This window comes from Lathyrus oleraceus, chromosome 7 (genome assembly GCF_024323335.1).
Source record: "Lathyrus oleraceus cultivar Zhongwan6 chromosome 7, CAAS_Psat_ZW6_1.0, whole genome shotgun sequence".
NCBI classification, from domain to species: Eukaryota; Viridiplantae; Streptophyta; class Magnoliopsida; order Fabales; family Fabaceae; genus Lathyrus; species Lathyrus oleraceus.
In genome coordinates, this window is record NC_066585.1 from 217,779,677 (window position 1) to 217,794,921 (window position 15,245).

The 15,245-nt window shown below is 37.6% G+C and overlaps 2 non-coding genes across 2 annotated transcripts; both read left to right on the forward strand.

Moving 5' to 3' along the window:
* Nucleotides 1-2,538: 2,538 nt before the first annotated feature.
* On the forward strand, nt 2,539-2,612 carry TRNAV-UAC (transfer RNA valine (anticodon UAC)). The gene has a single exon. It is a non-coding gene; the product is annotated as a tRNA-Val (tRNA).
* A 2,302-nt stretch (nt 2,613-4,914) lies between these two features.
* Nucleotides 4,915-4,988, forward strand: TRNAV-CAC (transfer RNA valine (anticodon CAC)). Its single transcript has one exon. It is a non-coding gene; the product is annotated as a tRNA-Val (tRNA).
* The last annotated feature ends 10,257 nt before the right edge of the window (nt 4,989-15,245 follow it).

The window sequence follows — 15,245 nt, forward strand, 5'->3', positions numbered from 1 at the left end:
GTCTTACCGAGCACACACTCCCCCTAACCCATAGGTAGCCGAGCTACCAAGACTCTGATTCTCATATTCAGATGAGATACGTATGTAGTGGATGCGACATCCGTGCGAGTCATTTTCTTTTGACCCCCTTTTTTAGTAAATAACACATTAGATAAACCCACACCCTTTAGACAAGAACTACAAAAGTGGATCCCGTAGAGTACTACGGATGCGTAGGGGTGCTAATACCTTCCCTTCGCATAATCGACTCCCGAACCCAAGATTTGGTTGCGAGACCCTGTCTTGTCCTTTCCTTTTTCCAGGTTTACTTCGAGCGTTTCCTTTCCCTCCTTTGGGATAAATAACGCACGGTGGCGACTCTCCTGTCTTTCTTCGCCGGTTATTTTTTTTCGCATTCCATTTTTCAGGTTGCGACACTTTGCCAAAAATACCAATCATATAAGTACTTTACTAGATCCTTGAATCTTTTACTTTATGAGACTTGAGATATATTGAAGTTAATCACCATTATTAAAGAGTTGGAAAGATATCACCACCGACTTCAACCAACATCAGCATTGTCATCATCAAAACACCCAGAACGTCGCCAACATCAGGATCTTCAGGATCATTAGCTTCATACTTGCAAGCACATAGATCCAAATTCTCCATCTTTTTATGATTATAACACATCTCTCAAGGAGGTGGTAAAAGATAATAACAGATAAAATTTTGAGTGATCAAACTCCCCCTCACATAAGTAGAGAGTATACTCTACTCCCCCTAATAATATACTTATCCCCTTTGGAATAATAAAAAAAGGTGTCTACTTTTATGCTAATTGTAATTTTGTTCTTCGGATGACAAGCTGTCAGACACAATATTACGCTAGTGTTGTCACATCTTATCAGGATAACTTTAAGATTAACACCATAATCACTGAATTGTTGTTTCATCCAAATAATTTATGAGAAACAACTACCCGTAACAACATATTATGCCCTAGCAATGGATAACGCGGCCCTTGCTTATTTCTTCCTATGTCAGGAGATAACCGAGTTCCTAAGTAAGTAACACTTACATATAATATTTTTTATATCAAATTTACACCCAGTAACATTAGAATTAGTGTACCCAACTAAGTAATAATCTGCTCCCTTGGGGTACCATAAACATATTTGTTATATGCCAGTGAGATGTCTCAGGATGTGTTTAACCACGCTGATATGTGATACTTTTGGGGTTTCTAGAAAATAAGCATAAAGACACACAACAAACATGATATCAGGATGGGATACATTGAGATAAAGGAGAGAGTCAGTCATAGCAAGCAAGGCTTACTGCATCGGCCTAGAAGTATTTTGGAAGATTTGTCTCAATGAGCATCGTCCTTGCAAGCTCTTCTAGATATCTATTTTTCTTCTTGACTACCCCCATTTTGTTATGGAGTTTATACAGTGGAAAAAGTATGCAAAGTATCGTCCTTGTTACAAAAATTTAGAATTCCTCATTTTGGAATTCTCCATCATAATCACTTCTAATGGATGCAATGCTTACTCCTTTTTTGTTATGGATAACCATGGCTAGTTTTTAAAAGGCAGAAAACACACCTCTTTTCTAATATAAGAATAATGTCTAAGTATAAAGAGAGTATTCATCCACAACTACAAGGCCATAGATAATACAACCAAGAATTATAGTTCTATATGTGCCAAAGTCGTCCATGTGGAGCAGTTGTAAGGGTCGACCTATGTAAACAATATTTTTTGCTTTAAAAGAGGCCATTATTTGATTACTTTTTTTACACATATCATATAATTATTTTTTAAATGCAAGCCTGACATACCGTCTATGATATCCTTATAGACCAATTTGCTTAAGTGGTCCATGTGGATGTGAGCTATTATACTATGTCTATTTGGGTCCCTTATTGATAGTTTCATAAATATTCTCATATTTGGATTTTATATCAGAAACATAAGTATGTGATGATGCAAAAATATTTTTCATTTTACGCTCAAAATGTTTTTTTATAAAAGTATGAAGGAAGATGTCTTTGTTTGCTTTCATGAGTTTTTTCTAATGAAACAAAACATAGTGATATGATCTTATTTATTACATTAGTTGCATTTTAAGTTTTTGCAATGAGATGTAGATTTAGCACTGCAGATATTAGTGAAGTTCTTACTATTATTATTATTAGGATCATAGCCAAGACCGACTATATTATAGGAAGTTCTTTGGTTTCCCAATATAATATTCAAGTTATCTCTTCCTTTAGGAAACTGCCAAGTGGTTTTTTGAAGATCGCAAATTTTATCTTAATGTCACATTTATCGCATATGAAAGATTCATCTACTTCTTTTTTAGAAGGTGGATGATTTTGGATTAGATCATTTGTCTCTCTATGCGATTTTCTATTTCTTTCATAGGGTATTTAATTTTATATGTGTAATTTTTTGAGATATTTTTGCTACATAAAAAATGCATTTTCAATTTTTTTTAAAATGTTAATGTCTTAGTAGAGCATGTTTATAATGAGAAAGTATAATAATAAGTGTTTTGGTGGTGTAGTTGGTTATCACGCTAGTCTTACACACTAGAGGTCCCCAATTCGAACCTGGGCTCAGACATTTTTTTTTGAAAAAATAAAAATATATGCACTCGAACAATGATGGGCATCATTATGATAATGAGAGGCAAGAAAGATTGTTCAACTATAAAAAATGATAAGAAATCGGCTCTACCCTAATAGTTATATATATACTATCATTGATGACGTTGTAAATTTTTCTTTGTTTCCTTATAAAACATCGACATTTAGCTTGAATGTGTCCAAAACATTTGCATTCATGACATTGGATCCCTTTGCCTCTGTAAGAACGGCTGAGGTTTTGTCTTTCACCATTTTTCTTTTACGATGAAAGTTACAACTCTTGAAATTTTGTTGCTAATTGTCTTGGACATTGGTAGAGACATTATTCTCATATCTCATATATACTCTTCTCATGACCTTTCTCAAGATATTAACAAGCATGAGATTTTCTTCAATATAAAATTTGACTTGGTCTTCAGCTATAACCTTTCGAAATTCTTAGTAACATCAATAATTGTTGGTCGGTTAACTTATCCTTCTTCATTGGCATTCTCCATCTTAAGCATAATAACAATACTAAAGCACGCCCAAACAGAACAAGGTGTCTACTTTGATGCTAATTGTAATTTTGTTCTTCGGATGACAAGATGTCAGACACAATATTACGCTAGTGTTGTCACATCTTATCAGGATAACTTTAAGATTAACACTATAATCACTGAATTGTTGTTTCATCCAAATAATTTATGAGAAACAACTACCCGTAACAACATATTATGCCCTAGCAAGGGATAACGCGACCCTTGCTTGTTTCTTCCTATGTCAGGAGATAACCGAGTTCCTAAGTAAGTGACACTTACATATAATATTTTTTCTATCAAATTTACACCCAGTAACATTATAATTAGTGTACCCAACTAAGTAATAATCTGCTCCCTTGGGGTACCATAAACCTATTTGTTATATGCCAGTGAGATGTCTCAGGATGCGTTTAACCACGCTGATATGTGATACTTTTGGGGTTTCTAGAAAATGAGCATAAAGACACACAACAAACATGATATCAGGATGGGATACATTGAGATAAAGGAGAGAGTCAGTCATAGCAAGCAAGGCTTACTGCATCGGCCTAGAAGTATTTTGGAAGATTTGTCTCAATGAGCATCGTCCTTGCAAGCTCTTCTAGAGATCTATTTTTCTTCTTGACTACCCCCATTTTGTTATGGAGTTTATACAGTGGAAAAAGTATGCAAAGTATCGTCCTTGTTACAAAAATTTAGAATTCCTCATTTTGGAATTCTCCATCATAATCACTTCTAATGGATGCAATGCTTACTCCTTTTTTGTTATGGATAACCATGGCTAGTTTTTAAAAGGCAGAAAACACACCTCTTTTCTAATATAAGAATAATGTCTAAGTATAAAGAGAGTATTCATCCACAACTACAAGGGCATAGATAATACCACCAAGAATTATAGTTCTATATGTGCCAAAGTCGTCCATGTGGAGCAGTTGTAAGGGTCGAACTATGTAAACAATATTTTTTGCTTTAAAAGAGGTCATTATTTGATTACTTTTTTTACACATATCATATAATTATTTTTTAAATGCAAGCCTGACATACCGTCTATGATATCCTTATAGACCAATTTGCTTAAGTGGTCCATGTGGATGTGAGCTATTATACTATGTCTATTTAGGTCCTTTATTGATAGTTTCATAAATATTCTCATATTTGGATTTTATATCAGAAACATAAGTATGTGATGATGCAGAAATATTTTTCATTTTACGCTTAAAATGTTTTTTTTATAAAAGTATGAAGGAAGATGTCTTTGTTTGCTTTCATAAGTTTTTTCTAATGAAAGAAAACATAGTGATATGATCTTATTTATTACATTAGTTGCATTTTAAGTTTTTGCAATGAGATGTAGATTTAGCACTGCAGATATTAGTGAAGTTCTTACTATTATTATTATTAGGATCATAGCCAAGACCGACTATATTATAGGAAGTTCTTTGGTTTCCCAATATAATATTCAAGTTATCTCTTCCTTTAGGAAACTGCCAAGTGGTTTTTTGAAGATCGCAAATTTCATCTTAATGTCACATTTATCGCATATGAAAGATTCATCTACTTCTTTTTTAGAAGGTGAATGATTTTGGATTAGATCATTTGTTTCTCTATACGATTTTCTATTTCTTTCTTAGGGTATTTAATTTTATATGTGTAATTTTTTGAGATATTTTTGCTACATAAAAAATGCATTTTCAATTTTTTTTAAAATGTTAATGTCTTAGTAGAGCATATTTATAATAAGAAAGTACAATAATAAGTGTCTGGGTGGTGTAGTTGGTTATCACGCTAGTCTCACACACTATAGGTCCCCATTTCAAACTTGGGCTTAGACATTTTTTTTTGAAAAAATAAAAATATATGCACTCGAACAATGATGGGCATCATTATGATAATGAGAGGCAAGAAAATTGTTCAACTATAAAAAACGATAAGAAATCGGCTCTACCCTAATAGTTATATATATATATATTATCATTGATGACGTTGTAACTTTTTCTTTGTTTCCTTATAAAAACATCGACATTTAGCTTGAATGTGTCCAAAACATTTGCATTCATTACATTGGATCCCTTTGCCTCTGTATGAACGGTTGAGGTTTTGTCTTTCACCATTTTTCTTTTACGATGAAAGTTACAACTCTTGAAATTTTGTTGCTAATTGTCTTGGACATTGGTAGAGACATTATTCTCATATCTCAGATATACTCTTCTCATGACCTTTCTCAAGATATTAACAAGCATGAGATTTTCTTCAATATAAAATTTGACTTGGTCTTCAGCTATAACCTTTTGAAATTCTTAGTAACATCAATAATCGTTGGTCGGTTAACTTATCCTTCTTCATTGGCATTCTCCATCTTAAGCATAATAACAATACTAAAGCACGCTCAAACAGAACAAGGTGTCTACTTTGATGCTAATTGTAATTCTTTTCTTCGGATGACAAGATGTCAGACACAATATTACGCTAGTGTTGTCACATCTTATCAGGACAACTTTAAGATTAACACCATAATCACTGAATTGTTGTTTCATCCAAATAATTTATGAGAAACAACTACCCGTAACAACATATTATGCCCCAGCAATGGATAACGCGACCCTTGCTTGTTTCTTCCTATGTTAGGAGATAACTGAGTTCCTAAGTAAGTGACACTTACATATAATATTTTTTCTATCCAATTTACACCCAGTAACATTGGAATTAGTGTACCCAACTAAGTAATAATTTGCTCCCTTGGGGTACCATAAACCTATTTGTTATATGCCATGAAGATGTCTCAGGATGCGTTTAACCACGTTGGTATGTGATACTTTTGGGGATGCTAGAAAATAAGCATAAATACACACAACAAACATGATATCATGATGGGATACAGTTAGATAAAGGAGAGAGTCAGTCATAGCAAGCAAGGCTTACTGCATCGGCCGAAAAGTATTTTGGAAGATTTGTCTCAATGAGCATCTTCCTTACAAGCTCTTCTAGAGATCTATTTTTATTCTTGACTACCCCCATTTTGTTATGGAGTTTATATAGTGGAAAAAGTATGCAAAATATCGTCCTTGTTACAAAAATTTAGAATTCCTCCTTTTGGAATTCTCCACCATAATCACTTCTAATGGATGCAATGCTTACTCCTTTTTCGTTATGGATAACCATGGCTAGTTTTTAAAAGGCAGAAAACACATCTTTTTTCTAATATAAGAATAATGTCTAAGTATAAAGAGAGTATCCATCCACAACTACAAGGGCATAGATAATACCACCAAGAATTACAGTTCTATATGTGCCAAAGTGGTCCATGTGGAGCAGTTGTAAGGGTCGACCTATGTAAACAATATTTTTTACTTTAAAGTAAGTGATCTTATCTTTAAGGTAACCTCTCTTTTTAAGATCCCCAGCAGAGTCGCCAGTTCTGTGATACGGTGAACTGACTTTGTGTTTTTGCTTTGAAAAGCAATGTTGCGGATAGCAAGAGTCGCCACCGACTTTTCTTTTATCCAATAAGGAAAGGCGGAAAAGAACAGGAAAGACCTTGATTAGATTTTGAGTTCGGGAGGTACATTATACAAAGGGAAGGTGTTAGCACCCTTTGTATCCATGGTTATCCATGGGCTCTTAATTGCTTAACTCACTTATGTTTTCCTTGTTTGAGAAAGTGTTTGAGAAATGTGGTGTGTTTAGAAAATATTTTGAAAGGAGAGTTTAAATTTGTAATGATTCTTGTACGAATGTATACAAAGTGTTTATCTCGTTTGATTTTGAAAGATGTTTAGAAAAATATATCTCGGCGATGATTCTGGTGCGAATGTATACCATGTGGTGATTTTCTAAAAGATGTTTTGAAAAGTGTGAGGTGTGAAAAGTATTTTAAGCTGTGAGCAAGCATTTAAGAGTTATACCTAACCAAGGTCTTTATAGGTATTTCCTATCCTTAGGAGGGTAAAACTGTCCTTACTATTGAGAAGTAAGTAGTCTTATCCTTTGGATGTAAAGGGACATCGTGGGGCCGTCGATTGGTCATTGAAGGCAACATTTGTAAGGATACCTTAGCATTCGAAGGGACGATCATCATTTAATCGTAGGCTACAACGAAGGGTCATCGAGGGACAAAGTCATATATTAGAAGGCAACGTTCGAGGGACAAGGTCATATATTCGAAGGCAACGTTCGAGGGACTATGATTTATCTTGTAGGGACATTGACCTTTTGATCGAAGGGACTATGACTTATCTGTTTAGGATTGATGATGATTTAATCGAAAGGGTCTTTGCTAAGGGTATCCCCACATTCGCGGGACATGACCATAATATCGTAAGGCAACAAAGAGAGGGATAAGATCACGTATTCGAAGGCAATGTAATTAGCCAAGTAATCAGAATAAATCTCCACGATGATATCCCACAAATAAAGTGGAATGCCAAGCTATCTCTTCAAGAGTCATCGGAGCCCTTACAAAAACTCAGCAAGCATGTTAGAATAACGGGATGGGGTGCAATCCAGAGTTGCACCGAACAAAAGAATCATAGCAATAATAGTGTCAGGCAAACAGCGTGCAAATACAATAGAAAACATGTCAAACAAATACAGAACAGATCAGAATGCAAATAGAAAAAAAACCAACTACTGTCATGTTCGCTACTGCCTCGCCTAGCGAAGGCCTGGCGAACCCTCGCTACGTTTCGCTTAGCGAGGTGCTAGCGAACGACTGCGGGTTCTGGGTTCTTCTTTGATAACAGTATGATTTCAGAAACCTCAAACCCTATGACATCCATTATAGAAATTACGTGATTGAACATTCAAAGTATTGTTTTACACATTCATGCACATCTAAACCCACATGCAAAAACCTAACGATATCCGCCTTTCCAAATTCAATCAAAATGCCTCATACATTTAGCAATTTCAAATTAGGAGCATAGAGTAGTGGGAATAGGGCAAACCTGATTGGAGGGATCGAACGAGATTGAGTTGCGCCGTTGGGTTTGCAGAGCAATCTTAGGGTTTATGCCTGATAGGGTTGGTGAAGGTAACCCTTGTGCCGATGAGTTCTCTTCAGGGTATGTGGAGGCTGCTCTGAATTAGCTTCTAGGGTTTTCTCCGTTGTTTTTCCGATCTCCCTTTTTTCAAATGAAGTTCTGGAATTTATAGCTAATTTTTGTGGCTTGGTGGGCTCAGAATGAAGGCAATTCAGGCCCAAAATATTCTGGTATATCCGTAGGCTCGCTAGGCGAGTGAAGTAGCGAAGGGTTCGCTAGGCGAGCCCTCGGCGAGGCTCTGGCGAACACTCCCAGACTTGGATAAAAGCATAGCTAGTACTTACTCGCTAGGCGAGCAGGTAGCGAGCATTCCAGTAGCAAAATCAACAAGGTTCGCTGGAGCGAAGGAGGAAGCGTGGGCTTCGCCTAGCGAAGGTTTTGCTCGCCTAGCGAGCATGACAGTTCAGGTCATCTTCTGGGTTTGGTAACCCGCGCGCTGGATCTTTGTTCCTTTGAGATTAATGCTTTGAAAATGAATAGACCCCATTTGAACCTGTTGAAAGTATCATAAAAATTAACAGATAAATTTTGGGGTATGACAGCTGCCCCTGTTCAATATTCTTAAACCGAGAGAATTAGAATGGTATGTACGCCATTCGTGATCTGGAGGTGGAAGATTATTGAACACTTAGAATGCCCCGAAAATTTGCACTTGTTAATTAAAAGATAGCCTTGATGGAGATGGGCTTAAAGATGCCATCCAGAAAGTCTGATGATGAGAGCTTCAGAGTGCGTCGTATATTAGACTATATCTGAAGACATGGGTGTCACACTGAGTCGTACGCTAGACTGTATTAGGTGATATTAGGGTGAGCTGAACCTGAGGAGGTACGGATCAGAATGGGTCATACGCTGCTGGGGATAAAAGATCAGAATGGATCATATGCTAGATCGTATCTGAGTTGCAGAATGAGCCGTCCGTTAGGCTGTATCTGAGATAAAAAGTAGTCGTATGTTAGACTACATTTCAGAATGTACCGTATGCTAGGTAGCATCTGAGGGGCAGAATGAGCCGTCCGTTAGGCTGTATTTGGGATTAAAAAAATCAGAATGGATCGTACGCTAGATCGTATCTGAGTAGCAGAATGAGCCGTCCGTTAGGCTGTATCTGCGGATAAAAGGGGTAGTCATATGCTAGACTACATTTCAGAATGTACCGTATGCTAGGCAGTATCTGAGGGGATGAATATCCAAATGGGTCGTACGCTAGACCGTATTGGAACAATTGAAGGAGCCATATGCTAGGCTGAATCAGAATGAGCCGTATGTTAGGCTATATCTGATAATATTTGTATATGTTGTATTTGCAATAATTGTCTGGGATGGGTTTAAAGATGCCATCATTAGGAGGATATCAGAATGCTTGTCAGAATGAATATTCATATGGATTATATCTGAATCTTGAATGTAATCGATAAAGATATCCGTCTGAATGAATCTTTATTTTGACTCTATCAGGAGGATAATTAACCTGAAACAAAAGTTAGCCTCATGCCATGTTATGATGCATGAGATGTTTTATGCTCTTGAAAATAAATGCGAACATTGCATGCATGCATATGCTATGAAATGACGTATGAGTGAATTATGCGTCTGAAAATTTTTGCCATGGGAAAATAAATCTCGATATTCTGGTTGGAGACATTTGTATTGATGACCCTTTCTTAGCTGGGGATATTTGATTTCGGTCTGATGGTAGAGATATTCAACAGAACCTGACTGGGGATAACAAAGATGACCAGTCTGTCTAGTAGTGTCAATTTCTTCTGGGAATAACTGGTTTTGCTGGGGAACAGGATTTGCAACCGGATTTGTTGGAAAGCATGGTTAGACCTTATCCTCGATCCTAAAGTATTTTAGTAATTGCTATTTCTATTTTATGCATGTATTTTCGGTAAACATCAATCATATTCAAATGCATATATTAATATCGAATTAAATCAATGGACTTTTATGCAAACAAAACGGAGCAAGTAAGATTGAATTGATTTTGAAAGAGGGCCTATAAACAGGCAATTTTAATACAAGGAGACAGAAATCCTAGTAAGAGGAAATTGTCAAGAAAGCAAAGAAAAAAAACAGCTATGAGGAAAAGTCCTATGGATTTAAATTCTGCTACTGCTATTATGTCTTCAAGCATCTCATCCCTTGTTGTCGGATAGAAGTGATTGGCTTGTTCAGTCCCTTTGACTTTGGTGAAGCTGGCCGAGAACGGGACATAGTCATACACTTTAATCCCTAATTTTTGCCTGGACCGCCTTTTCAGGCTTTCAGTCCACCAGGTTACCCTTTTTTGCCCAAGCCGCCTTTTCAGGTTTCCGACTTGCCGGGTGTACATTTTTATATGTTTATCCCTAATTTTTGCCCGAACCCTTTTGGTTCGCCGGGATGCCCTTACTTTTTCCTAGATATGTTGACCTAGCGGGTCTCTTTTATGCATAGTATTTTTTAACTATGTCCGCGTTCACGGGATGCGGGAAATCTTCGTCATCCATTGTAGCAAGCATCATGGCTCCACCAGAGAATACCTTCTTAACTACAAATGGCCCTTCGTAGGTGGGAGTCCATTTGCCTCTAGGATCACCTTGTGGTAGAATGATACGCTTTATCACCAAGTCGCCAATTTGATACACCTGTCTCTTGACTTTTTTATTAAATGCTTGGGTCATGCGCTTTTGATATATCTTTCCATGACAAACAGCCGCAAGTCTCTTTTCATCAATCAAATTTATCTGATCGAGTCGAGTCTGAATCCATTCATCTTCATTTAAGCCCGCATCCTTCATAATTCTTAGAGATGGAATCTGAACTTCCACTGGTAAAACGGCTTCGATTCTGTAGACTAAAGAGAAAGGAGTTGCCCCTGTCGAAGTGCGTACTGAAGTGCGATAACCATGAAGAGCAGATGGTAACATCTCATGCCAGTCTTTGTATGTTACTGTCATCTTTTGTATAATCTTCTTAATATTCTTATTAGCAGCCTCTACGGCGCCATTCATCTTTGGCCGGTACGGAGAAGAGTTATGGTGTTTTATTTTGAACTGCGTGCAGAGTTCAGTAATCATCTTGTTGTTCAAATTAGTACCATTATCAGTGATAACTCTTTCAGGGATGCCATACCGATAAATAAGACTATTCTTGATGAACCGTGCCACCACATTCTTGGTGACAGAAGCAAATGAGGCTGCCTCTACCCACTTCGTAAAGTAATCAATAGCAACAAGAATGAAACGATGTCCATTAGAAGCAGTAGGTTTAATCTCTCCAATCATATCAATGCCCCACATTGCAAAGGGCCAAGGGGCTGTCAACACGTTCAATGGAGCAGGAGGTATATGTACTTTGTCCGCATAGATCTGGCACTTGTGACAAGTTCTGGAGTGATGGTGGCAATCAGCTTCCATGGTAGACCAATAATACCCTGATCTCAGAATCTTCTTGGCCATCGTATGTCCACTAGAATGAGTCCCAAAAATACCGTCATGCATGTCTTCCATAATCTTTTCTGCTTCCTTTTTATCCACACAGCGAAGCAAAGTCGAATCATGATTACGTTTGTATAATACTCCATTACTCAAAAAGAATTTAGCGGAGAACTTCCTCAGAAATTTTCTGTCATTGATGGATGCCCCTTCAGGGTATTCCTGAGTTTCTAAATATCTTTTTACTTCGTGGAACCAAGGTTTCTCTTCTACTTCATCAGCATTAAGTTCATAACAATATGCTGGTTCATCCAATCGTTCAATGGTGATCATGGGAGCTTCATTGTCCCATCTGACTCTGAACATAGATGACATGGTAGCCAATGCGTTTGCCAACTGATTCTCTTCTCGTGGAATATGTTCGAATGTAATCTCTTCAAAGTATGGGATTAATGTCAACACCCGCTCTCGATAAGGGATGAGATTCGGATGTTTAGTGTCCCATTCTCCTTTGATCTGACTGATTACTAAGGTTGAGTCTCCGTACACACTCAAAAACTTGATTCTCAGGTCTATAGCAGCTCTGAGTCCCAAAATACATGCTTCATACTCAGCCATATTATTGGTACAATCAAAACATAGTCTAGCAGTGAAAGGCGTATGGCAACCCTTGGGAGAAATAATTACAACACCAACACCATTGCCCAATGCATTAGAAGATCCATCAAAAACCATAGTCCATCGGGATCCCAGTTCGGGTCCTTCATCCGGTCCAGGTTCTTCATAATCAGTAACAAGCATAACATCCTCATCAGGGAACTCAAAATTCATAGATTGGTAATCATCAACTGCTTGATGAGCCAAATGATCAGCTAACACGCTTCCTTTGATTGCTTTCTGGGTAGTATACTGGATATCATACTCTGTTAAAATCATCTGCCATCTTGCTATTCTTCCGGAGAGAGCAGGTTTCTCAAATATATATTTGATAGGATCCATCTTAGAAATAAATAAAGTGGTATGATTCAACATATACTGTCTTAGTCGGCGAGCAGCCCAAGCCAAAGCACAACAAGTTTTCTCAAGCAGTGAGTATCTTGTTTCACAGTCGGTAAACTTTTTGCTAAGGTAGTATATTGCATGCTCTTTTCGACCAGACTCGTCATGTTGTCCCAGCACACACCCCATTGAATTTTCTAACACGGTCAAATACATGATTAGAGGTCTTCCTTCAACTGGTCGCATCAGAATTGGAGGTTCTTGGAGATACTTCTTGATTTTGTCAAAAGCTTCTTGACATTCATCATTCCATATTATCTCTTGATTTTTCCTCAGTAATTTGAAGATGGGTTTGCAAGTAGCAGTCAAATGGGAGATAAATCGGGCAATGTAATTCAAGCGTCCCAAGAAACCTCTGACTTCTTTATCTGTACGGGGAACTGGCATTTCTTGAATAGCTCTCACCTTAGCCGGGTCAACCTCAATTCCTTTACCACTGACAATAAAGCCCAAGAGTTTACCGGATCTTACTCCAAAGGTGCATTTGTTCGGGTTCAATCTCAACTTGTATTTCTTCAACCTCTCAAATAGTTTGTATAAATGATCGAGATGTTCTTCTTCAGTATGAGATCTGGCTATCATGTCATCCACATATACCTCTATTTCATGATGGATCATATCATGGAACAAAACCACCATAGCACGCTGGTATGTTGCCCCTGCATTCTTTAAACCGAATGGCATTACTTTGTAACAGAAAGTGCCCCATTGCGTTACAAATGTAGTTTTCTCCATGTCTTCAGGTGCCATCTTAATCTGGTTATAACCTGAGAATCCATCCATGAATGAGAATACCTTGTGTTGAACGGTGTTATCTACCATAACATCAATGTGCGGAAGTGGAAAGTTATCTTTGGGACTTGCTTTATTCAAATCTCTGTAATCTACACACATTCGCACCTTACCATCCTTCTTTGGCACTGGTACCACATTAGCAACCCATTGAGGATAAGAAGTAACATCTAGAAAACCTGCATTAAATTGTTTCATAACCTCGACTTTGATTTTCTCAGACATTTCAGGACGCATGCGACGAACCTTTTGCTTAACAGGATGACAATCTTCCTTCATCGGCAAACGATGTACTACTATATCAGTATCCAGTCCTGGCATGTCTTCATAAGACCAAGCAAAAATCTCTACATAGTCATGTAACATCTGAATCAATCTTTCTTTGACACTGTTTTCCAAGCCTGCTCCTATTTTGACTTCTTTCTTGTCTACTTCAGTACCCAGATTTACAATTTCAATTGATTCCTCATGCGATTGTATAGTCTTTTCTTCTTGCAGTAACAGTCTGGCAAGCTCTCCAGGCACTTCGCAATCTTCCTCACTTCCATCCTCGGCTTGGTAGATCGGATTTTTAAAGCCATAGTTAACAGTAGCAGAATTATTATCAACAGGATCCAGAGTGGATATGGATCTGCAATTTGTTACGTGAGTGTGTGTAAGAAAACATAGCCTATTTGAAAGATGACAGGAAAGATAAAGAGCGCAATATTTGAATGCAAAAAGTCCATTGATTTATTGAATGTGAATATGCTTATGAAAATGACAAAACCCTTAACAAATTAGCTATTGTGCCCCAGGCATAGACACGATGCTTTAAGAAGTTCAATTGTTCATAATAAAAATTACAAAATTTGAAACACTAAAATAAGCAATAACAATTACTCCTGACGAAAGGAAATCGGGATAGTGTCTTCAGCCTTCCAATTATTGAGTCTGTCACCAATTGTTGGGAAAATCCAGCTATCCAAGTCGCAATCGCTATCAGCATCTTCTACAGCATTAATCTGATTTTTGACTATCTTTTCAGAGCTAAACCCCAGGCCAAATTTATCAGACTTGTACGGTACATCGATCAGTTGACCCTAGCCAGTACGACCACCATCTTCAACCACGGCTTGAGCATCTTTCAGAGAAATCATAGCAGGAGGAGCACGAATAACCTTGGGCACACGGGAAGTTGGCTTAAGGACAAGACTGGTCGGAGGAACTACTTCAAATGACTGAGAAGGAGTCTCAAAGAATTCACCATCCATCTCGACGTATCTGAAGGTATGCACACTACTGACAATTTACTCTTCTTCTCCACACACAGTGACAATCTTGCCCTCTATTGGATACCTCAGCTTTTGATGGAGAGACGAAGCTACAACACTTGCCCCATGGATCCAAGGGCGTCCCAGCAAGCAGGAATAGGCAGGACGAATGTTCATTACGTAACAGGTGGTGTTGAATACTTGAGGTCCTATCTTGATAGGGAGAACCACTTCACCATGGACAACACTCTTCGCACCATCGTAAGCACGCACCACAACGTCACTAGGTTTCAGTTCAATGCTTTTACAGTCAAGCTTATCGATCACAGCTTTCGGTAGCACATTCAAAGAAGAGCCATTGTCAATCAACACATGAGACAAGGTGATCCCCTTACACTCAATGGAGATATGCAGAGCTTTATTGTGATTCTTTCCTGCTGGTGCCAGGTCAACATCAGAAAAGCCTATGCCATTATCAACAGCCAAGTTAGCAACATAATTTTCTAACTGATCGACAGATGTCT